This window comes from Solanum dulcamara, chromosome 8 (genome assembly GCF_947179165.1).
Source record: "Solanum dulcamara chromosome 8, daSolDulc1.2, whole genome shotgun sequence".
Lineage (NCBI taxonomy): Eukaryota > Viridiplantae > Streptophyta > Magnoliopsida > Solanales > Solanaceae > Solanum > Solanum dulcamara.
The window spans coordinates 47,071,421-47,080,112 of NC_077244.1; the positions used below are offsets into that span (position 1 = coordinate 47,071,421).

The 8,692-nt window shown below is 35.4% G+C and overlaps 1 pseudogene; it reads left to right on the forward strand.

Annotated features, from left to right (window-relative positions):
* Window positions 1–6,996: 6,996 nt before the first annotated feature.
* LOC129900357 (uncharacterized) lies at window positions 6,997–7,875 on the forward strand (annotated as a pseudogene).
* The last annotated feature ends 817 nt before the right edge of the window (window positions 7,876–8,692 follow it).

Genomic DNA, 8,692 nt, shown 5'->3' on the forward strand with positions numbered 1-8,692 from the left:
TTCTTTTCTTTGAAGGTGAGCTAGAAACATATTCTATCCCCGCCTCCCCCCCCACCATGTTAGTCATGTAGAGGCATGTTGGATAAGTATATGGAGTCTATGTTGTCTTTCTTTTTTCTAGCTATGTTATACTCTTGTATTTTTATGAGTTTACTCTTATTGTTACCTTATGTATGCTTATGATATGATGAGATGCTTGGTTGGAGTTTCTTCGGGAATCCTAATCGTCGTGTCATACCAGGGCCTAGCTTGGGTCGTGACAAAATTATTCTTTGAACTTCACTCTATGAACGACCCTACGATCCGTAGACTACCCTATAAGCCATAGTCTCTTCTATCCTACCCACCCTCGAATACCCCTTCTCTAAATCTCATCCTACGATCCATCCTACGGGTCGTAGGTTCATCTACAAATCATCATGTTAGTCTGTAGGAAATGTTCTGAAACTTATCATTCTTCCAACCCCAAGACCTCTTCTATGAACCCTATCTACAGATCGTAGGGCCTTGTACGATCAGTAGATCACACTCGTAGATCTGATCTATGACTTAACTTTTTTCCCAACTTGTTCCACTCAACCTACAACTGGTTCATACGGTTCGTACAATATTCTACAGTCCGTACAAAGAGATCGTAGAACCAGTGCACCAGAATAGTTCTAAATGTTTTCTCTCCAATTTGACTTTTCAACATCTAAGGCGTTACACATCATGAAACGATATAGCATCCTGAGGATGATCAGTACAACAAGAACTGGTATGCAACCCGAGGGAAGGGACAAACAATTTACATACATATAATATAACCATATAGGAAAGGCAAAATCATAAGTGCAAACCTAAAAGTATTTAGACATAGACCTTTCAAAACTTATGAATCCTAAGTAAGGGAGTGTTCACCGATATATGCGACCCGTGGGCTATACAGATCCAGCCTCCACCCGATCGAGGGACACAATCCATGAATTGAGAAATATAAGAATCTGGCAAACAAAACTCTCCCCAAAAAATTGTAGAGGCTGCTCTGATTAACAACCTACAATGGCCAGCCATATTTCAGGACAAGGAGCTCCCATGCCAGCAAATGCAATTTTGGGTGATGAGTTAGAGGACTTTATACCTTTTCGGCAATACTACCAAATTCTCTATAAGTCCCATTTAAACCTTTAAAAGTTCCATTTGTGAAGAATAATTTGAATAAATGCATTTATGACCAAGACTTGCAAGCCATTGTAACCATATCAAAATGTATAATTACCATTTAAAACACTTAACCCGTCTTTTGAAAATCAAAAACTCATTTATGATAAAGTTTTTTGTTCAATGTCATCATCCAAGTCTTTAAAAGTTACAAGACAACATATAAAATGCAATATCATTAACATTTTACCAAGACAGGAAATTTTCTTTGCTCATCATTTTAAATCAACGCTTTTCAATGACTCACAAATTCCCAAATCCGTTATTTATATAGAAAACCCCTTTCTCAAAATTATATGAGGCAATTAACCCATTCAAAATCAACAATCCAAGTTCTGAAATCATAATAAAGTAATTTGAACACAATTAACAAGAGAGGAACAATGAAATTAATTTTCATTAAAGCATCTCTCAACCCTAACCTCAATTTGTAATTTAGAAAAAAATACGAATAATAAAATATGAACCTTGTATGAGTAGTTTGAAGTAGGGAATATTCAAACATATCTTTTGACGAAGAACTTAGGAAAGGGACCTTGAGAGTTAACCCTAGATCTTACTTCTTGAAGCCTTGAGGGTTTTTGTTTGAAGTTCTTGAGCATAGGAATTTAGGAGTGAATGAGAGGGTTATAATTACGACAAAATTGATTTCCTACACATTTAGGGGCATTTACATAACTCCTGAAGGGTTTTAGAGATAAAAATACCCTCAAAATGAATTAATGGGAACGACGAAGGCAATGAGGTCCGTTTTCACTCCGTATCATGGAGTCATCACAGACTTATGGAGCGTCTCTGGTAAATCGATCATAACTTCTTACTCCGATTGTAGGTCTTTAATTTAATAGGTTATGAGTAACTTAACTCTTCATATTCTATGATATATTACCATTTGAAGTTGACCCAAATAAAATCTTATACAAAAATTCAATCGATAAAGAAACTTTCAACTTAAATTTGGGCTAGAAATTCCTCATGACCTTAATTCATATTCAAAGTTCTTACCACGGTAAGAAAAAATTTTCAATACCTTTTCAACATTAAAAGAAATTGTTTTCAATATCTTTTCAACATTAAAAATCATCGGATTTGAGGTGTATACGCATTTAAAGAATGTTCAGATCATATTTTGAAATTTTGGGGTGATACATTTACCCTCATATAATTCAAGTGAGAAAATAGTAAACATGACGACAAAATTATATTGTTCTTCTCTTTGCTAGTTAGAAGGCCACAAAAAAATAAAATTATCCAGCCGTTATTTACCTTGACCCCAATTACATGAAATTGAAAATTTCATAATAATTTAAGGGTATAATTGGAAAGAGACTTTTTGTAGAGTTTTAAACCAAATACAAGATTAGGTAGGAAGCAATAAACCAAATATTTGATAAAAAATAAATTCTTGCATTACTAATCCCTACATTATTAATTCATGCGTTATTAATCTTTGTACCAAACGACTCCTAATATACAAAAAACTGACTATGTGATTTTTCTTGAATCTAAGTTAGCATTTGATCATAAATTCTCAAATATATTTGGCAAGTCATTTTTGAATGAAGTTTTACCATGCGTTTGGCCGTAGTATTTAGGAAAAATATTTAACATTTTACAAAAATATGATTTATACCGATAAGTTCTAAAAATCATTTGTGAAAAGTCATGATAGTGAACACAACCAATATGAATCTAAAAAAGAATTTAAAAAAATAACATTGATTTATATACGAAAAACTACTATTACTACTTGTAATTGAAAGTGACTTAGGAGAGCAAGGTTTGATAAAGATTGAAAAAATTGTAAAATGAACTAGGACTGAAATTCAGTCTAGAACTATAAATGAAGGATATTTTTAAAATATAAAGTTTGTGGTAATTTTTAAAATTTATGAAAATTCTCAAATAAATAGAATTTTTTCCAAATATTAATTTTTTCTAGTATTTGAAAATTTGAATTATTTGCTAAAAATATTTTCCAAATAATGACAAGTTGTATGACCAAACAATATTTGTCAAGTTTCCCGCCAAATATTCTTCGGCATATATATGACCAAATAACACCTAAGCACGAGATTCATCCAAAAATATCTCAAAAATCACACCAAATCATCCAAAATTTTAGAATTTGGGCTCCTTAATACCATAACTAATCTTTTGCAACAACACCCACTCAAAATAAAGTTATTTGCGGAAACTCGATTTTCAAACCTTAAAGCTTCGAACTTTAATAATCACTGAACATCAATCCTCTGTTTGAATTGTGAAAGAAAAATTATTAAGAATATGATGTTAGTAATACTGGAGTTCATTATGAAGCATTGTATTAACTAAGTGTTTTTGATAAGTCGATTGAGATGGAGATCGAAGGTGAATTATTGTGATAATTTTCGAAATAGAAATTCAGTACTATTGAAAGGGGAGTAGCTGGATCTATTCGATTTTTCATGGTAGAAGATAGAAAAAATAAGATTTCTTTGATGTGAATTTGGTGAAAGAAAAATTAATAAGAATCTAATGTTGGCAATGATAATGTTTCATTACGTAGGAAGACATGAAATTATTTGTGCCTTTATGAAAATAATAATTGCGGTGTGCAAATTAAAAGGCTTAAAAAGAAAAGAAACTTTAATAGTTATTTTATGCGTAACGTCATAAAAATTTATAAAGGTACAAAACATCATAATCGCCTTGTCAGGAAGAAAACAAAGGAATGGCATTGGCCTGATACTATCCATGTCACGCAAAAGGCGTGTGTCATCTTAGACCGACCCATTCCCAAGCTTGTGTCGTTGCTCGAACTGCGCAATCCATGTCTTCATTCCACGCATCTGACTTATGTCCCTCCGCTACCTATTTTAACCACTCACAAAATTCACAATATTAACTATCGTGTTGATGAAGGGGGTATTGGTATGAAAAATATATATGATGTGTGCCTAGCATTACAATACAAACAGTGGTGGATCTTCAGATCCAAAAAGACATTATGGGGAGAATTTTTGAAGGCCAAGTACTGCCAAAGGGCACATCCAGTGATCAAGAAATTGAACACAGGTCAGTCTCTCATGTGGAAACACATGATGGCAAACAAGACTGATATTGAGCCTCATATACACTGGCACATTAACTCAGGCACATGTAGTTTCTGGTGGGATGATTGGTTGGGAATTGGACAACTAGCTAAACACAATAACTATTTACCTAGACTCAACAATAGTACTGTCTCTGAATACTTCATAAATGGGGTTTGGAATGAAGCCAAAGTGAGACAACATGCCCCTCCACAAATTATAAATCAAATTCGAAGCACCCCTGTCAAATACAATCCTAACATGAAGGACCAGGCCTATTGGAAACCCAACTCTCAGGGAGAGTTCACATGTGCATCTGTATGGAACTTGGTGAGGAAGAAGAAGAACAGAACTCTCACTAGCAGTAACATCTGGCACAACAATATACCCTTCAAAGTCTCATTTCTACTATGGAGAGCTTTCAGATTCAAGTTGCCTACAAATGACAGAATTGTAGCATTTGGATATGAACCTGCTGCATGCTCTTGCTGCCATAGGAAAGGTATGGATGACATAGACCATATTTTTGTCTGTGGACATTTTGCACAACATATTTGGAAGCATTTCTCAGGGTTCTGGGGCCTGCAACACAGCAACACCCCTCTAAAGAATCTTTTAATGAGGTGGTGGTTGACCAAGACTAACAATGACATGCATAAGTTGCTTATACAAGCTACCCCTATCTTTGTATGTTGGAACCTTTGGAAAAATAGATGTGCTTCCAAGTATGGAGGCAAGAAATCTAGCTCTTCTAGAGTTATATGCTCCATTGTCAAAGACTTATATATGCTGGCCATTAATTCTTTCCCTAATAAGAAGATGCCTTGTAAATGGAAAGAATTTGTGGACATGGTGAAACACAGCAAACATGATACAAGTGTGATCCAAGTCAAATGGAACAAACCCCCTCCTAACTTTGTGAAGCTTAATACTGATGGAAGTACCATCAACAACCCTGGAAAGATAGGAGCAGGTGGTATACTCAGAGATCATAAAGAGGAGCTGATATATGCATATGCAACTCCACTAGGAGAGGGATCTAATAACCAAGCAGAGGTTCAAGCTGCAGTAATGGAAATTAAATGGTGTGCCCAACATGGATATAGCAGGGTAATGTTGGAGACTGATTCAGAACTATTAGTGGGATGGTTGAAGCACAGACTTAGACCACCATGGAGCATGATCCAGCACATTACAGAGCTCCAAGATCTTGTTAGATTACTGGATCAGTTCCAATGCAACCATGTATACAGGGAAGCCAACTTTCCAGCTGACACTTTGGCCAAATATAGCCATGAAATTGATACCATTCACCAGTTCTACACTTACCGACATCTTCCACATGCAACCAGAGGATATGTCAAATTAGACAAGCTGGAGATGGCTGCATTCAGAAGAAGAAAGCTCAAGCAAATCAAGGAACCATCATGAATTCTCCTTATGTATGCTGCAATCTGTTTCCTTGATGTAGGTACAATAAAGGACTACCACATCTGTCTCAATTTTGGAACTGCTTTGGAGTTTTAGCAGTCACACCAACAAATACTGAAAGGGATTGGAGTATATGCTTCTTGCATTGTCTCTCTTGGTGCAAAGCTACAGCTCTTTGCACACTATAGAACTGCAACATATATCTACAACAACATCCATCAAGCAACAAGCTACAACAACTATAACTGCAATAACCACATTGAAATGTACACAACAACATACAACAACCACCAGATTCAGCAACAAGCCTTAACAGTAACCATTTGTGCAGATTTGCAACACTTCTGCATTAGTGTTGTAGGTACACTACACAGATGCAGCATCCAAGAACAACATCAGCAACATCGAACACCTCACAACTACTTGCGGAACTGCAGTTCCCAGTGACTGAAAAGGATCATTACAACTTGCATAAACTTGATATGGCGTGTCTGTAAACAAGATACAACGCCTAAATCTCCAACAACCAAAAAAGGACTTCATACTTTTACATCCTGGACAAACTCGGTATGACAAGACTAAGAAAGACACAGATGTAATGAACGATCTCGATCCATGGAAATTGGAAGATTCGTATACTTGCTCTTCTTCAATTTAGCTATGAAATGTAGCTTATTTGGATAGGACTAGTGTAGGTTTCTTTCTTGTATTCACATGGAAGGGGAGAGTCTCCCTCATTTACGTTTTTCGTAGTTGCATTGTATCGAGAGGAGTCCTCTCGTAGGTTTAACGCTTTTCTAGTTAGTTAGGAAGCACTGTATAGTATCAGGGGATGAGTTAGCCGACCTTAGTAGGTTGTCCGACTTATGAACCAATTAAAATCGGAGGTAAGGTTTATGCCTCCTACTTGTATTGTTATGCTTTATGAATAATAAGGCTTGGGGGTGTGCGGCTCAACCCCTGGCTGTGCATGAGAGGTGGGAGCCTCGTGTAGGGTCTGTTCCCCCCCCCCCCCCCCAAAAAAAAAAAAAATTCACAACATAATATTAATATTCTTTTTAATTTATAATACCCCTTATACCAATTAAGTACAATAATTTATAAGCAGAAATGCAGAATACTAGATTTTTATTTCATTTTGATGGTCTGGTTTCCATATTTTAAGCGCTTGAAAAATACATTCAATCTTTGACTCGTGGGAAAATAGAGGCATGGACGAATAGTGGTCCGCGCCTACTATTGCTTGCTCGTGGTAATTGCTTACTCCAATCAATTTGCTTTGGCGTATAGTCCTAAATACCTTAGGACACGGCCTTTTAAAATGGGAGAGGCTTTTCCTTGATTTATAACCGCCCAAAAACCAAGCTAATCCCTCTTAATTCGGAACATCAAATATGACTCCATTCTTACTCAGCCCCAAAATCCCACTTCTGTTAGATTCCAGGAAAACTATTTTTTGGTTTTGCAGATTCATCATCTCCTTGAAAGGGGAATTGTTTATTTTTTCACGGAAAATCTGCTCAAGATGGCATCGTTAAAGATTCACGCTAGAACCCATTCATTGATTCATGTAAACAAACCCAATCCGATTTCAGATTTGAACTTGAACACTTGTCTCTCAGTTTCTAAACAGATTAGGAAAAGGGTGTCTTTTCATTATGTTTCCGCTAATTCTCTGTCCTTAACAAATTCTAGCGGAGGAGGAGTTATTAAAGAGGATCAGAAAACAGAAGGTGTATTATCGGGTAAGATTGATGAATGGATGAAGGAATCAATGGTGGATATTGTGAATAACTTAAAGCAAGCGCTATTATTGGTCCAGATATACGTAGAAGATGGGAAAGGAGAAGTGAAGATCAAGACGGAGAGAGCGGTGATGGAAGATTGGCCGATGGTGAAAAGTGAATGGGAGAGTGGAGAGAAAAGATCCCTAGATGGGCTTATCTTCGTTGGAGAAATTGGAAATGACGAGCAGAGTTTGTGCTGGATTTGGAATGGGATTGTTTTGCACTCATTTTTTGTTTAGCAAGAGTACAGAATTTTAGGGACAGTGCTCTTGTGCAGTTTAAAAATTCCTAGTTGTTGCAATGATTCTCTTGTGATTGGCCAAATGTATAAACAAGGTTTTACTGAAAATCATACTACTAATATAATGAATTGTTTTAATTAGTTCCTATAATCATGATCTGATTCAAATGTTTTTTTGTTGATATTTGATTTGGTTGTTCCAGAGTTTACTGGAAGATGGTTAAAGTGGATGTTTTGTTGAGTAATGTACATAGAGACTATCCTAAACGAGAAACTGTTGGGCAAGATAATTCAGTTCAGTCATGACAATTAACTCCTTTTAGTATTGTAATCTAATAATATCTCCGATTTGTGATTGGTATAGTCTTTCACCAATATAATTAAGTGAAATGGAAAGCAATTTAAACAAATACAACAACGATTATGTCATGTGCTCTAGATGTTTTTTTAACCCTTCGTTCTAGGTTTAGTCTGAAGCATAGTGAAATGGAAAACCAACACAAAAAGAACTGAATTACATGGTCCTAGTTTTAATGATTATGTACATTGAATTACAAAAAAGTGGAAGATTCATTCATCCCAGCAGGATTCCATGCGAATTTTGAAGTGAAAAGGAATCAATCAGTCAGTCCACTATAAACAAGGAAACTGAGGTGACGTACATAACAAACATAAATAGTAAAAACCAATGCAAAACTAATTAAAGATGCGATTAAGATTTTAACTTTATGAGTTTCATGTTCTAATTCTATCACAACTCATTTGATTTATTGGGTCTGAATTCAAGATTTTAACTTTATGAGTTTTATATTCTAATACTATCACTACTCATTTAATTTATTGGGTCCAAATCAATTTTTCATCTAATTATACTAATTTAATGACATTATTTTTTAACACGTACATATACAAAAGTTAAGCTGAAACTACTTGCTCCAGATGAACTTCATAGCTAACAC